The sequence below is a fragment of the Periplaneta americana genome, chromosome 9 (assembly GCF_040183065.1).
Source record: "Periplaneta americana isolate PAMFEO1 chromosome 9, P.americana_PAMFEO1_priV1, whole genome shotgun sequence".
In the NCBI taxonomy this organism is placed as follows: domain Eukaryota; kingdom Metazoa; phylum Arthropoda; class Insecta; order Blattodea; family Blattidae; genus Periplaneta; species Periplaneta americana.
In genome coordinates, this window is record NC_091125.1 from 170,364,427 (window position 1) to 170,382,392 (window position 17,966).

The 17,966-nt window shown below is 36.1% G+C and overlaps 1 protein-coding gene across 1 annotated transcript in view; it reads left to right on the forward strand.

Moving 5' to 3' along the window:
• The first annotated feature begins 2,247 nt into the window (after nt 1-2,247).
• atos (atossa) overlaps nt 2,248-17,966 on the forward strand; it is a 205,385-nt gene continuing 189,666 nt past the window's right edge. Inside the window, exon 1 of the mRNA XM_069836364.1 lies at nt 2,248-2,380. The gene's annotated coding sequence lies outside the window, so the exon portion shown is untranslated. The remainder of the gene's footprint in view (nt 2,381-17,966) is intronic.

A 17,966-nucleotide genomic window follows, 5' to 3' on the forward strand; every position in this document is an offset into this window, starting at 1 on the left:
GAATCCAGGATCTCTCAAATGTTGAGTCATGGTTGCATCGCGTTTCCGCTTCCTGTCATTGAAATAAGCCTATTTGTTGAAACAGTCGAGAGCGCAGATTGTATCTGTTATAAAAATATGTGGTGTTGGTAACATAGCATACAATCTTTTAGTGCTACTCTTATAAGAATGTCGTAAAACTGGCAAGGCTGAAGATTGCTCTATCAACTTAAGAAACATTGACCTTCCACCGATCGTCCCTGCCCGCGGTCAATGTTTTCAGTCCAGCGTATATCATAGCTTGAGCATTCAAACTGTGACGTCGTTCAGCGACAGTTCTATGTCTCCCTCGCACAAGATGTTAGAACAAAGACGTAGAATGTCATTTGTTGCAATATGCGTTGAACGGGCGAACGGCACTTCCAATTGTGTTTTTGTTGTGGGATGATGAGCAAGTAGCATGACTGTGGGACATTTGGAACAAAGCGGTCGTGACCTATTTATTTTAAGATTAGCAAATAATGCATTTGTCTATAACGGATTGAGGAAAGAAAATCGTTAGCGTCTTAATCCAGACATTGAAGAATCGAACCTCTGTACTCAACAGCTTATATTACTATTAAAATTATTATTCACTGCGGGCTAAAGCAGGGAGATGCACTATCACCTTTACTTTTTAACTTCGCTCTAGAATATGCCATTATGAAAGTTCAGGATAACAGGCAGGGTTTGGAATTGAACGGGTTACATCAGCTTCTTGTCTATGCGGATGACTTGAATATGTTAGGAGAAAATACACAAACGATTAGGGAAAACACGGAAATTTTACTTGAAACAAGTAAAGCGATCGGTTTGGAAGTAAATCCCGAAAAGACAAAGTATATGATTATGTCTCGTGACCAGAATATTGTACGAAATGGAAATATAAAAATTGGAGATTTATCCTTCGAAGAGGTGGAAAAATTCAAATATCTTGGAGCAACAGTAACAAATATAAAGACACTCGGGAGGAAATTAAACGCAGAATAAATATGGGAAATGCGTGTTATTATTCGGTTGAGAAGCTCATATCATCCAGTCTGCTGTCCAAAATTCTGAAAGTTAGAATTTATAAAACAGTTATATTACCGGTTCTTCTGTATGGTTGTGAAACTTGGACTCTCACTCTGAGAGAGGAACATAGGTTAAGGGTGTTTGAGAATAAGGTGCTTAGGAAAATATTTGGGGCTAAGCGGGATGAAGTTACAGGAGAATGGAGTAAGTTACACAACACAGAACTGCACGCATTGTATTCTTCACCTGACATAATTAGGAACATTAAATCCAGACGTTTGAGTTGGGCAGGGCATATAGCACGTATGGGCGAATCCAGAAATGCATATAGAGTGTTAGTTGGAAGACCGGAGGGAAAAAGACCTTTAGGGAGACCGAGACGTAGATTGAAAGATAACATTAAAATGGATTTGAGGGAGGTGGGGTATGATGATAGAGACTGGATTGATCTTGCACAGGATAGGGACCGCTGGCGGGCTTATGTGAGGGCGGCAATGAACCTTCGGGTTCCTTAAAAGCATTATTATTTTCCACATTTTCGCTGTTACTTAAGGAAGATCCTTAAAAACAGATGTAAGAACGTGGTGAAGAAACAACGTTGACAAGTAAGTAGTTAAAAAATGACGAGAGGAATGGAAGAAGAGATCCGAAAAAAAATATTCTGCAAGAATGCGTTTTTGCCTATAAATTTACACCATTTGGACTAGCTGCGATTAGAATTTGAGTGACCAACGTGAATGTATTGACATTTGGCCTACAGCTGATAAATCACCCTATTTGTCACGTGTTGTCTCAGAACTGAGTTTCCATTGTTCGTTCATGTCACTGTTGCTCAAGCCACACCTTGCGCCGCAGCCATTGGAGTCTGCTCCATGATGGCTGCCTTCAGAGTTGTGGGATTAAACATGCCCATTGCGATCTTCTCATGTCGAAATAAATGGTCCCGTTAGATTTTGTACGAAATGGGAACAATAAAATACTGGTCTGTGTTAACGTCGACAGTTGAGTCAGCGTTGTGGAGGGCTTGGCAACGCAGCGTGTCTGCGAGGGGTCAGAGCCCCTTGGCTGGAGGGTTGTCTCCCCTCCTCGTCAACCCTCGCGGGCAGGGAAGAAAAAAAACAGCTGACTTAACAGGTGAAGCGCCTAGCAACAGCGACTGCTGTTGGTAAACATGGCATGTATTTGTAAATACACAGCTGCAGCCAATGGGCGACCGCCTGCGCCAGCTGACGGCTGGGCTCGTCTCTGTCCCAGCCGCTGGCGGCGCTGGTCGTCAGTGTGCTCGCGAAGGCTGCTCTGGTAGGAGGCCGTCTCATCGCTGCTCCATGCGTCGCGCCTGGTCATCGTGGTGAGTGTTGTCTTGTACTTTGTGTCGCATTTTGGAGAGGTGTGTGCATATTTCTTCAATACGTATTGCAAATTTGTTTGTAATAATGCATCTTGCACACAGCTGTCGTTTTGGCCCCGCAGTCAGCTGTGTTGTCTTTAGTTTCGCCTGGTTGCGCAGGGGACGGGGAGCGACCTTGTGGGAAGAAAATCAGCTGTGAAGCACCAGGCGCGACTAGGCGCACAAGACGAATAATTAAAACAATGCCGTCTTATCATTGTTTATAATTACGTGTTTATTATGAGCTCTTGATGTCAGAATTGATTAGCGAATTGATCTTCATTTTGTGATTTCGTACATTATTGTAGACGTGGGCCAAACCTGCTGTTGCTAAGGGGCAGTGTTGTTTCAGTTAAGTTTGACACGAATGTTATTGACGTCACCAGGGCCGTTTTGATAGAGAATGATTAGGGACACGCAGGGTTTCGCTGTGAGGTAACAAAGACGATGTTCTTCTGGTCGGATTGTCGTGTCCAGTGAAAGTCTCGCCATATTGCAGCACTGAGCTCGAAAATGAAAGCATCGTTGTGGTGGTCATGTTCCATATAATGCGATTTCTGTGCTTCCTTTATCCTCGCCATGTTGTCATTTCCGAAAATTTTAGGAAACTCGGATCGCGACATGCATGTCACTCTTTACCATTCGTTATGGTTTTTCCCAGTAAACAATTTCCTACATACTGGTATTTCCTCTTTTTGTATTAGTAAGTGTTAAATTCGAAAATGTTTCTTTTTGTAACTTAAAAAAGAATTCAATTTCATCAATACATACTTGAATATAAATTATGCATTTATGTGAAGCACATTTTATATGTGTAATATATTATATAGGCTACTCGATATACACATAAAAATATTCCTGAGATTTCACATAACGTATCACTATTTCTATTCCTATTTTCTTATTTACTACTCTCTCTGCATTTGTTTTTGTTTGTTTTTTGTTTTTCTTTTGTTTTTTGCATAAGCCTATTTGTGTTCTGGTGGTGTGGTAAAGAAGGTTTGATGGCCTAAACTTCACCAGATTAAATAAATAAATATTTTTATATAGAAAAAGTAAATTTTTTTAAGAAGATGTTACTAGCACAATTTAATAGTTATAGAAATTAAGTGAGTTTAATTTCGATCGTGAAATTACTCGAACGGCCACAAATCTGTTTACTGATTTTTATTGACATTTTTCTTTTTGTGTAATTGAATGAGTTTGTCACGGCCAGTGATGTGAATCAAGCGCCAGCTGCATTGAAGTATTATTATTTTTAATGACATTTTTATGACAACAGTTAGCAGTGAATTTTTTTAATTTTCATGCTAAACGTTTCTGTGCCACGTCTGGTTCAGTGTGTTACACAATTTCTCATGACATGACGTGCGTAATAAAGCTGAAAGGAAACATTGTTGTGCTTTAAATGGACGCGTCAGTCTGTTATCTGCGTCAGCTGATAATGTGGCTGTGTTGGCAGTCGGTGCGAGCGGAGGTAAGATTTGCCATATGGTGTCCACGTGCTCTGCAGTTTTGTGGAAGGTCACTCGGGTTTCGTCGCCATATTTTTAACCGTCTTGGCGACTGCGTTGTGTGATCAATGATCTCCAGCATTTTAACAACTTTTATGAAGGTTATTTCGCCAGAATTAGAATGTCATGGCGGCCGAGCAGATCTTGCTCAAAAGAGGCATAATCAAGAAGGTTTCTTATCCAAAGAGGGCTATAGACATGAGCATGTCAATCCAAATGGCCCAGAAACATTTCAATCTTAATTTTTTTTATCATTGCTGTGGATTAGAAAACTGACGGTGAATTGCGAAATGAACCGAAGTTCGAGTCCAGATAGATTCTTTGAGATTTTGATAGACCTATACTTACTGTGTTCCGAAGCAGATTTTCTCTGAGAAGGCCTATATGAATTTCCCTTGTGAATTGCATTTGATTATTTACTTTGATGTACTTATTATCAACTTCCAGTAATTTATTTTTAATAACGTTCCGTTTTAACATTATAGGCTAGTATATCATAAAGTTACAAGTTATCCCAATATTGTAAGATAAAATTTATTCCACTTAACATACATAGGTCTCTCAACCTTTTGGATGATGGTCACTGAAGTATTTAAGATTTTTACCACAGCTATTAATATCAATATCTCTGTAGGCCCATAATGCAATCATTCCAATTCTGTACCTAATTTTCTTTTGTGTTTCCATATTTGTATAAATATTTTCATTTCATCTTAGAAATAAAATTCGTGTAGGACATCTTCGTATTTCCAGGCGCTTGTTTCATTGAATACCGTACATTGTTGTTACGCATACAAACATAACTCAATCTAGTAACAGATTTATTACGAATATCTGAAGTGACTCGTTATTGTCATATATTTCAAAGAGCTGAATTTAGCTTTAAAATTAACGACAGATTTATTATGTGTCTGAAATGAATACATTGTATTTTCATAATTTCAGAGACCTGGATTTTGCTTTAAAATATGGAATTATTTATTAGCAGTGTCTGACTGAATTTGGTTGATGTTTTCGCAAAGAAACCCATTTTTTAAGTTTATTTATACACATTTTAACATTTGTGTTCATATCGCGTGTTTAGGATTTGTGAGTATACTAGTAGGCCGTTCTGTTAAAAGAAAAAAGACAGATTTTAAAAACTGGATTTTTTTTATTGTTACAATATTTAACATATCGGCATTCTGAAAACCATACGTATTTGTAAACACTGTTCACTATCATAGCAAATTAAATAGATTTTTTTCTGACTCTAGGGAATTAGAGGAATTTCGTTTTAAATTATGTACTTTTTGCTTCGTTTTTGTGGTTATAGGGATAATTTTCGAATATTATAGCCCACTTGCATTAAAAATCTTTTCTTTTTTTTTTTTCGCTTTTTTTTTTTTTTTTCAAAATAAATGAAATTATTATAGGATAGGCATTCCGAACATTTTTACCCACGTTACACAAAGATCACAATTGATTTATTTTAAGGAACAGCAACAAGGTCGAGAGGTGATATACGCCGAAACATTGGAGTGGGGACTAAGAAAAGACCCAAGTCCTCTTGGCCCCTGCTTACTGAAAACCGTGTTGCTCTTTGTGCCTAGCATTGGGCGAGTGTACAGCTGACGGAGAGCGGCCTTGATACAGTATATTTTAGTACAAATGTAAATTTTTAAAGTTATTGTACACGGTTTGTTCTCATTAATGTCAGCAAAGTTTGTTTACATTGGACCTACGAAGAGAATTCATTGCCTTCTTGAAGGAAACGATACGGTGGTTACGGATGTTATATTTAGAAATTATTTGTTTGATCTCCACTTTTTTTAAGACAATAAAAAATTGAACCTTTGTCTTCTTTTCCTTGTTACCCGATACCATTTTACTACGTTTGCATGTATGCTACTTGGACCATGATATGGGTTTGGATTTCTTTGTTACACGTTACGACTTCAGTTATAGGCCTACTAATCATACATCTTGATTACACAACTTTTAACACTATATCACTTCGCAATATGTATTATAGCCTATGTCTTTCTCGTGTTAAATTCTATCGTACCTGGTTAACATGTTTCGGTAAGGTCGATAACAGACCGAAACATGTTAATCAAGTACGACAGAATTTAACACGAGAAAGACAAATACATATTCCGAAATGATAAACTAATCAGTTAATCATTCGAGTTCGTCCATTTGAATTAACAGTTTTCAGATCGTATTTCTTGGTAAGGAGAAAGTTCACTCAATCAAAATCTCCATACAGCATAATGATCATCAACCGACACGGATTACATCTTCAGGTCTGTACGGACCAAGGAAAATTGCATCCATGATATTCTGGCTCTTTCAGCCTACTTCGTCCTTCTGTTTATAATTCAATATTTTTATTTTTGTAATCATATTTATACCATATTTTGTACAATTATTTGGAACCAGTCTAGTTTCTTTTCTGCTTTTTTATTAAATTTATGGAACAGATGCATTATAAGGGCCACCCATCACACATTATACGCAAAAAATGGTTAGCGGAAGTAATGGTTCGATTTGCATTCGATATTCGATAAGCATTAAATGCTACCAAATAAAAAATTTAAACAGTTTGTTACTACTGATGTGATTTTAGTTACTTTGTATTATATTTTTGGTCCAGGGAAAATATATTTTACTATTACTGCTATTATTTCCATTTTGAAGTAGGCTACAAGTCAACAATACAAAACTGACTGTTAATTTAGAAGTTGGCAACATATTTTATGTCGATTACAACAACAATACATATCGATAGTAGCATTCATACATTCAACCAATAAGGAGATTGGCCCCTATAATGCATCTGTGGCAAATTTATTTAGGCTCATATAATATATATCGACGATGTTCAGGTGAAAGGGATTATCCCACAAAAGATCATTTTTTTTAGAAACCACTATAATTAAATTTTAGCACATTATTATTAGTTACTTTTATATGAAAGAATGTAAACATAACTGTAAAAAAAAACATTTCTAAACGGTTTGTAATTAAATTTTAACCAATTACATTACCAATTGTCACAAAGTATTAGGGGCTGCAAGACAACAAACACCTTTAAGAACAGCTTAAAAGATAACCTTATTAGCATTTCACTCCAATCATACTGATTTAAAATATTACTGACTACACTGTTGCTTTTTTTCTTTAGACATCATCCTGATTGTGCTGCATTTTCAAAATTGTCTCATAATAATCTCTTTCTATTATCTAATATAATTTGAAATATATTAACATTCTATGTATTTTAGTTTAATTCTGCTACACAGTTTATTTCAGTGTTTAATTAATAGTTCATAGTATTTTGTTGTTTAATTCGTAAATAACTCTTGTATACATGTAACTCTCATCTAAATCAAATTGTTGAATTCTTTGTAAGTTCATGCATATGTATATACACTTTTTGCTGGTTGTGTGGAAGAGAAGGCCTTACGGCCTTAACTCTGCCAGCTAAAATAAATCATTATTATTATTATTATTATTATTATTATTATTATTAATTACAACAAAAAAATCAGATTTCAAAAATGAGGATTAAGGTCTTTTACCTAAACACCATCCATGCAATGCATACAAGATGGCTATTCCGGGAGTCCCAGCAAAGCAAAGATATACCTGGTTTTCAGGGTATCTGGAAAGAAGAGATGTTGATTGTCACTGCTGACGTTTACCTCAACAACAATTCTATCAGCGACTTATTCACAATTTGACACTCCCATAATTAGCACAAATTTTCTAAAAGTTAAAAAATGTCAAGACATATTCAGTAACACAATACTATTAGCCTACGTTAAAATGACAAAATGTCTAAACAAATCTCATACAAAGGGCCTGTTGCCATGGTAAACAAATACGCTTCGAATTTTCGCATCAACCTCTTACAAGGCTTAATACAATATTTGCGTTGAATCGACTTCATAATTATCCTTTCTCGTTGCTCCTTTCCCTATTTTCTTTCTCTTTCTGCCATACTTATTGTTGCCTGATTCCAGAACATCGCGTCTTGTCATTTAGAAGCACCCCGTGGTTGCTTGCTCCATAAGTCTTGTTTCTCTCATGAATGTCGTAATGGTGTTGGAAGATATAATGCGACTCAGTAGTTTTCCGTTGCTTTCTATATCAAAGATACGTATCAGCGGTTCCCAACCTGTGGTCCGCGGAACAAAGGTATGTTTCCAAACGGTATTTTAACTAAGGTTAACTTTATCACGTTCTCGGATTTTTATCAGTTTGCTGGAATATTTTTGTTCATCTCAGACTTTTGAGGCAGATAATTTAACAGGAATTAGTTTGCCTGAAGGACTTCCCTTGTCTTGCATACCTAACCGATATTTTTTAATTATTCAGGGTCCAAATTTAAGAGATTCAGGATAGAACTGAAGCAACGATAAGGAAAGAATTGTACGTGTGATTGGTTCTCTGAGTGGCGAATCGAAAACTCCATTCATTTTTCACTTTGTGACTTTCTAGCAACACATGATGAACTGTCGTCCGATATATTTGGAAGTTAAAAAAAAAAAAAACTTCATTGATTGCCATTAGGCCTAATACTGTATTAAAGGAATATTATCTTTTATGCAATAGTTTGTCCGCTGAAATAGAAGAGGAGCTGTTACAATTATTAGAATTATTTTTTGATTTGGACTAAAAATCATGTTTTCTACAACGTCCCTACAACAATCTTGGTCACACGCATCATCCATACAGGGTGAGCCGTAAGTAATATCACTAATTTCAGAGTGTTTTTCTTTGAGATATTTCAAACATAAAACTTGAATACAATTTTGCTCTTTTTTGCTTTCTTTTCGAGATAAAAAAATGTTTTACATGAAACATTTCATAGCGTGTTTTGGAAAAGCCATTGATTTAATTCCCAATATGCTGAGTCAGTTTAAGAGAGCAGTGTATTATGATAATAAATGACTGAAATAAGTTTAGTTTTGTCCTTTAAATGTGAAGAAATTTGTTCCGAACAAGTGCAACATTTTAAAGTTCCTTAACAGAACGCAAGGTTACATTTGTTCGGATCAAATTTCTACATATTTAAAGGACAAAATTGAACTTCTTTCAATCATTTATTATTATAATACACTGCTCTCTTGAATTTAATGAGCATATTGGGATTAATTTAGTAGCTTTCTCAAAACACGCTATGAAATGTTTCATATGAAGCAATTATTTTATCTCGAAAAGGAAGCAAAAATGAGACAATTGTATTATTTTTTTTTGGTTTGAAATATCTCAAAGAATAGCCCCTAACATTTATGCCATTACTTACGGTCACTCTGTATATTCGAATGTTTCCCGATTTGCAATACCACATTAAATTCTATTTGCATCAGCATTCTTGTGTGAGAATACATATTCTGCTCTTGTGTTAGAATAAATCAAAGAAATAGATTTCATTTTTCATACCAAAGACATGATAAAATAAGTTTGTATATATATATCTGTGTGTGTGCGTGCGTGCGTGCGTGTGTGTGTGTGTTTTTTTTTTTTTTTGTTTCATATTACATTCGAAAGCAAAGTAAAATTTAATATCGCTGTCAATTTATTAAGGATGTTAAATTTATTACATTATGCAAATATTTACGGAGTAGAAAGTGATTGCTAGTCCAAATTATACAAAACTAGTGGCTTGTGCAGCAAATGCTGCAAACTAAGTTCATTAGTCATTCAAATAAACATTTTTCAGATTTATTTTCAATGAAGAATACCAGACATTCTGAAAGTTATTTGCTTCCATAATAATGAAAGATTCTCTCTCTCTCGAGCCAATACTGAAGAGAACCACGCATGTAAATATCTACACAACACCGCCATTAAATATATGAAAAAGACCCAACCCCACTTGATTAATAACTATAAAAATATTTGATTTTTAATAATATTATTATCTTACGTGAGGCTATTTGCAGACGACTGCATTATCTATAGAAAGATTAGAAATAATTCAGATGTAGATGCTATGCAAACAGACTTGAATAACATTTACAACTGGGCGTTAAAGCATAGGATGAAAATAAATGGTTCTAAAAGTAAATCTATAACATTTTGTAAAACCCGAGAGGAAAGTAGTCTAAATTACGAATTCAGTGGTGTTGTAATTCCGCAAGAACAATGTTGTAAATACCTAGGAGTGTATTTAAACTCCAAACTTTCTTGGGGAGAGCATGTTGATAATGTTACAGGCAAAGCATGGAGGGCACTTCACTTTATTATGAGAATCTTGAGAAAGGCTAGCCCCAAATCGAGGGAAATAGCATATCTAACATTAGTGCGACCGTTAATGGAATACGGAACTACGTGTTGGGATCCCTATAGAATATATCAGATAAATTCCTTAGAAAGAATCCAGTATAGGGCAGCTAAATTTGTTAAAGGTAAAAGAGAAGATGGGAACGATACGATAAAAGAACTTAAATGGGAAACTTTGGAAAACAGACGTAGGAAAACTAGAATAACATCATTGTATAGAGCACATCTAGGTCAGAAAGCATGGGTAGACATAACGGCTCGGTTAGAAAAGCCAACGTACTATGGTAGGAACGATCATGATTTTAAAATCAAATGTAGGAAACAGAAAACGGATGTAGGTAAATTCTCATTTTTAAATAGAACTATAAATGATTGGAATGACCTACCTGCAGCGGTCTTTGAGAACTGTCCTTCCTTAAGGAGATTCAAGAATAATTTAAAGAGTTGTGTATAAAGTGAAAATTAAAATTAAGGTGACATTCAACACTTAATTTTTTAAGGTGGCATGTATTTATCTGGCCTGACGAGTTTACTTCCTTGGTTTGAATTGTAAATTATTTAAAAATAGCGTGTAAGAGGGCCTTACACTAGAAATGTTTAGTTTAAATGTAGTTCCGTTTATAAGTATGCATAAGAATGCAATTATTTGACTTATTTGAACTATTGTATCAGTGAAGCGAGATGAGTCAGTGAAGTTATGGTTTTACAGTGCAGTGAATAGTTCCGATCAGTGATAATTTATAGCGTCAATGAAATGTGTTCTATAGTGTCAGTGAAATGTGTGCTAAAGTGTCAGTGAAATGCGTCATAGTGCCACTACAGGGAATGAGATGAGAGTAAAGTGAAAGACTATTGAAAATTATGTAGGACCTATACATAATTATGTAGGTTGTGTTGTAAAATTAGGTGTTTTATTTTATGTTTAATTATTATTGTGTTAAATTGTATTGTGTATTCTTATTGTATTGTGTATAAAATTGTATATGTGTTGTAAATTTTATTATGTAGGCTATTGTAAATTTTATTGTGTATTGCTTAACATTTTAACTGTGTATTGTTAATATTGTATATACCACTGCCACCGGGTGCTTGCCCACTTGCAGTGTAAATAAATACATACATACATACATACAAGTTTTATAGCTTTCAGTAACATATACTATATAGCCGCCACTCAGTAAAATATAGCAATCAAAATCTAATTTAAGTTATTCTCTACATCATCTTATATAACCCCAAAACATTTCACTTTCATATCATCAATATAGCATTAATATGTATAATTAATGAAAAATATTCACATCATGGCATTAACTACAATAATATTTTATTTCTAATGGTAATAATGTCATCAAACCACCTCAAGTTTTGTAGTTTTTAATATCCAATACACAGCTGTACCCAGAAAATTACACACCACAGAATCGAACCTGTAAATTATTTTTAGCAAGTTAAGTTTTTAATAACCAATTTAATTTGAGCTCTAAATATGTCAGCATTCTTGCAGATCATGGCCTTTGTGTAATATTGTTTATTGTAGTGTGTGTTTTGTTTTATTCTGAAATGCAATTAGCTAGTTCTCAAAACTGACGACAGATGAATTTTGGAAAATAGGAAAATTATGTTGAAAAATTGACATTTCACTGAAAACTACTATTTTTCTGAAAAACTTCGAGTTCCAAGCTACAAAATGAGGGGTCATTTATTAAAATCCGTTCAGCCGTTTTCCCGTAATTTCCATTACCATTTCAAATTATATATATAAATTTGCATCAGCATTCTGGTGTGAAAATACATATTCTGCTCTAGTCTTAGAATAAGTCAAAGAAATATATTTCATTTTTCATACCAAAGACATCATAAAATAAGTTTGTATATATGTATTTTCATATTACATTCGAAAGCAAAATAAAATTTAACATTGTTGTGAAGTTATTAAGGATGTTAAATGTATTACATCTAAAGAAGTTGGGAACCACCAATGTAGATTATATTGAACTTTACTGTGAAATAACTACCGGAAGAACTTATTCCAAAGCTGTCATTGTCTCTATGCACAGTCCATTCTCCTCCTTTCGTTGTAAGCGACGTCAAGCGCTATTTTCGTTGGTGTTGCTGCATTCTCGTGACAAGCTGCGACGAAATCAAATGAGAACTGCGGCAGTACAAACATTTCTTTCAGATTAATACTTCTATCGAGTTGGCTAAAAACGATTTGTATGGCCAGAGAAAACAATTAGCACTGAAGATTTGACTAAAGATAATGCCATCAAACTTTTGGGTCTAAGTATGTCGTAATAGGGTTTACTGTTTCACACCGACAAACGTAAAGTCAAGTCATGCTGCGATGGCAGGAGTCGTCGGTTCGATCCCAGTGTAACAGGCTCGGAGCACAAGATGTGCAGTCTCTTGTGTGGCACCCTGTGGGCAGCGTTGCCAGCTAGCGGTTAAAAATAAGACATCGCGACCCGCAGCCAAACAGCACCTCGAGAGCGAGGTCTGCCTTACATGGCCTCCTCCACCACGCACATGGCCCCCTATACACACAGGACTGTGCACATGTATGCTTCCAGAGGACTGCATGTGATTCCTTTGTTACGAACCCGGAAGACTTCGCACTCGAGTCTATTGTTGCACACATATACCGCTGTGCACATGGATTCCTTCTTATACACACAGATAACTGTGCACATGGTTCATTTTGTATACACAGATGACTGTGCACATGGTTCATTTTGTATGCACAGATGACTGTGCACATAGTTCATTTGGTATACAAAGATGACTGTGCACATGGTTTATTTGTTATACACAGATGACTGTGCACATGGTTCATTTGTTATACAAAGATGACTGTGCACATGGTTCATTTGGTATACACAGATGACTGTGCACATGGTTCATTTGTTCTACACAGATGACTGTGCACATGGTTCATTTGTTACCTATATAGAGATGACTGTGCACATAGTTCATTTTGTATACACAGATGACTGTGCACATGGTTCATTTGGTATACACAGATGACTGTGCACATGGTTCATTTGTTATACACAGATGACTGTGCACATGGTTCATTTACAGATGACTGTGCACATAGTTCATTTGGTATACACAGATGACTGTGCACATGATTCATTTACAGATGACTGTGCACATAGTTCATTTATTATATAAAGATGACTGTGCACATAGTTCATTTGTTATACACAGATGACTGTGCACATAGTTCATTTGTTATACACAGATGACTGTGCACATGGTTCATTTGTTACCTATATAGAGATGACTGTGCACATGTGGTTTTGGGGAAGTGGTGTATCTGTTTTTTTCTGCCTGTCTTCTGAACTATTGCGCAAATTATAGTCATTTTCAGTGTCAAGTCAGTAATTTAGTCGAGAATGGTAGACATTAAATGTAACTAAATTTGGCTTTGTACCAAAACGTAAACATATTGGCTAAAATAATAATAATAATAATAATAATAATAATAATAATAATAATAATAATAATAATAAATTATTTGAAATCAATAACACCACACAACGGTTATTGCAATTTAAATCGAAGAGATCATACAATTTTCTTCGTAACTGAAGAGAGTTTTCGGAAATCAGGAGAAGTACATTTTTCCTGACATTACAGGAAAAGGTTGTTGTTTATTTCCTGTTCTATAAATACAGTCTGCATTGTTGTTTATGAACATAAAACTAACTTGCTGACGTAGGTATGACATGACGTTGGCATTCTGAGATCTTTGTGTTACATATCACTACTGGGTGTTCAGTTCAAAGTGTGTCATGGCTCGCTGTATGCCGTCACGTGGCTAGTCGATGAGCCTAGAGAATTCAATCTTCCTACACTTCCGCAGAGGCGTATTACTTATGTGCCAGAGAAGTTGCCTAGCAAGTACGGCGTTCATTCAGAAGAGTACTTATTGATACGTACGGTAACGCCAGTAGTGGCAGGAATGTGAACTGTTTCGAAACATGTACTGAGGTGAGTTTTTTCTTACTGTCGGGATATGGGGAGTGGGTTAAGACGATTACTTACGTATTTGTTGTCATTAACTTCGGCGGTCAACATGGACACGGAGCATTTGATTTGTGTTGTGGATGTTACCGTACGCAACCGATGATAACAAATACCCTGCGTACGACTTGGCCGCGCAAAATACAGTTCGAAAGATGTTATGGTAGCACACAGACCGTACAGACAGCCATCTGTTGCTACGACGTTCAAGTTATACCGTACACGTTCTCAAGTTCAGATTGAACGCCTTGATTAATAGGCAACTTCTCTGACATAAAAGCTGAAACTCGCTTCAAATCGCTGACTCATCAACAGTGACGTCATGACACACTTTGAAATGAACACCCAGTATAAAGGAAATAAAAAAAACCGAGGAGCTTTGCAAAGAATGAGAAGTCCACTGGTTATGTCCTTTGTATCATAAAAGTTAATTTCGGGGAAAAAAAAAAAAAAACTACTTTCCTGCTCATCACCGACGCATCACGATAGAACTGTGTACAGTTCTTGGAACTGTCTGGAGGCAGACGCGCTACCATAGAGCTAACTCGCGGACTTACGAGTTTATTATTTATATTAGTTCGTCCAAACGCCTCATTATGACATACCAAAAACCACCGGAACCTCGTTTTCCTTCTTTTCGGACTTCCTGTTTTTAAAAAAGGACGCGCTAAAGTTTTTTATTTTTTTATTATTATGTAATATAAATTGACCAATGACACGCGCTGTACAGTTCTTATTATGGTAGAACTTTTTTAAATTAAATTATTTTGTTACGTAAAATAGCTTCACTTTTAGTAATGATTTTGGTCATAAAATTTTACTCCCTCCAGTTTGATGACTGACTACATTCATAAAAATGTAAATTGTATTGTGTACTGTAAATTTTATTGTGTATTGCTTATCATTTTATTATGTATTGTTTATATTGTGTATACCGCTGCCACCGGGTGTTTGCCCACTTGCATTGTAAACAAATACATACACACATACATACATTGAAAAAAATCCTCTTGCTTGAAAGATTCGCGGTAACTAGTTGTAAACCACAGGAGTCATTATGTTACAAAGGTCTGTCTGAATCAGTGGCGGCTCTACAATAAGAACTGCAGAGCTGCAGAACCGCCATTTAAATGGACCTGAAAAAATTAAAAATGTAAAACGTGCTTTGATGTAATCTAGTTCACTGTTTCATTTATTTTTCCAATTCATTCTCCTTCGATTCGAGATTTTACTGTCTCTAGGAGCCTTGAACTGCTCGAGAATTTCAGCTGTAGTGTACTTTTCGGATCTGTGATCGGCAGTTCCTGGAGCTCAACGAAGGGTAGTCGGCAGCAGAAAACTGGTTTTCTTCACCGTCCCATAAGCCTGCATTAGAGCTGCAACCAAAGCAGATCTCTCCGAATATACAAAAGAACCGCCAACACCCACATCTCTTTATGACCTGCGATAGAACACACAGGCTTCTGGACTACTGTATATCATTACAGTTCCAGTGTGTTATAGTACTGTGGGTGGTGTGATGTGATTAGTCAGTGTGTCTAAGGAAATATTTTATATTAAAAATGAATGAAATGAAAACCTAATCGACCAACCCTTTTCGAAATTAAAAGAGAAATTGCATGTTGACTTAAAAATTAGGACGTCCTACACAAAATTTAAAGATTGAAATTTCTGAAAAAAAAAAGTCGAGGAAATCATGTAGCCTATTAGTCATTTTAATATCGAAATGTGTAATGGAAACGATTGGTTTTTTGCTGGACTCATGAAAACGCTTTCTCCCCCACCCGTGTATTCTGTTTAGAGGAGAAAATACATGGACAAACACCGGAGTGAAGGATTTAGTTAATTTGACTTAAAAACTAGAAAAGCATGAGGGACACATCTCCACTACGTGGCTAGTTGTACCAGGTGGGAGAGGTGTAGCGCACGGATGGTTGGAGTACAATTTCGGGTGCACAGTCAACTTCGAGAAGGGGCTGTAATTACACGCGTTATCCGATTTAGATGCAATAAACAGCATGCGTTTGCTAAATACACTTTTTCATTCAGAACTGCCAACCTTTGTAACCGCGGGCCGCTACTGGTCTGAATGACAGTATTGTTCACGTAATCTACTTAAACCATAGAATTAACAGTGGCGAAGCTAAGGTGTAAATACTGGATAGGCTGAAAAAAAATCTGCTTACCTTATAAATCTTTTTATATAGCAGATGTTTCGCGGCTTTTCTATCAACATTTTTTGTGATACACACCCCATAAGAAGATGACCAATCATTTTCACCCCCAAACAGAATATAAGTATAACAATATAACTTATTTGTCTCAGAGCACCCTGTGACCCAGGGATATTTCTTTTAGTACCATAACAATTGAAAATGTCTATTCTGTCTTGTCTTCCTTCATTCGCTCTTTAATATGGTGTCGATCTCGAATCTTTGTGAGCACATTTTGTTTCCTACGTCCAACTTGAAAACGGTTTCACTTTTAATTCTACAAATAACGACTTCAAGGTTCTTTCAATATGAGTCATTTTACACAAAATTAATATGTAACACATACACAGAGATATTTTTGGAAGTAAGTCCCGAAATTCAAAGTATATGATTATCTCTCGTGACGAGAATATTGTAAGAAATGGAAATATAAAAATTGGAAATTTATTTTTTGAAAAGGTGGATAAATTCAAATACCTGGGAGCAACAGTACTCGGGAGGACACTAAACACAGAATAAATATGGGAAATGACTGTTATTATTCAGTTGAGAAGCTTTTATCATCCAGTCTGCTGTCAAAAAATCTGAAAGTTAGAATTTATAAAACAGTTATATTACCGGTTGTTCTGTATTGTTGTGAAACTTGGACTCTCACTTTGAGAGAGGAACATAGGTTAAGGGTGTTTGAGAATAAGGTGCTTAGGAAAATATTTGGGGCTGAGAGGGATGAAGTTACAGGAGAATGGAGAAAGTTACACAACGCAGAACTGCACGCATTGTATTCTTCACCTGACATAATTAGGAACATTAAATCCAGATGTTTGAGATGGGCAGGGCATGTAGCACGTATGGGCGAATCCAGAATTGCATGTAGAGTGTTAGTTGGGAGGCCGGAGGAAAAAGACCTTTAGGGAGGCCGAGACGTAGATGGGAAGATAATATTAAAATGGATTTGAGGGAGGTGGGGTATGATGATAGAGACTGGATTAATCTTGCTCAGGATAGGGACCTATGGCGGGCTTATGTGAGGGCGGCAATGAAACTCCGGGTTCCTTAAAAGCCAGTAAGTAAGTAACACACATGCATGCACTTATGATTAAACTAGCATTCAACAACGCAGCACATTCACAGAACACCAATATGGCGCAACGTACTATTGTGACGGAATGCTAGCCTCGTTTCGTATCGAGATGTAGCGAGTCGATACCCCGTCCCCTCTCAATCTTGAGAGTTAAGGTCGTATTCATGCTTTATAGCCTTTCGCCACAAGCCCCGCACTGAACTCTCCATCCTTGAGAACTTAATATATATGGAAGGATCGAAGTGGAATCAAGTGTTATAATACATCATTATTACGAACTTAATTACTTACTTACAAATGGCTTTTAAGGAACCCGAAGGTTCATTGCCGCCCTCACATAAGCCCGCCAGCGGTCTCTATCCTGTGCAAGATTAATCCAGTGTCTATCATTATACCCCACCTCCCTCAAATCCATTTTAATATTATCCCAT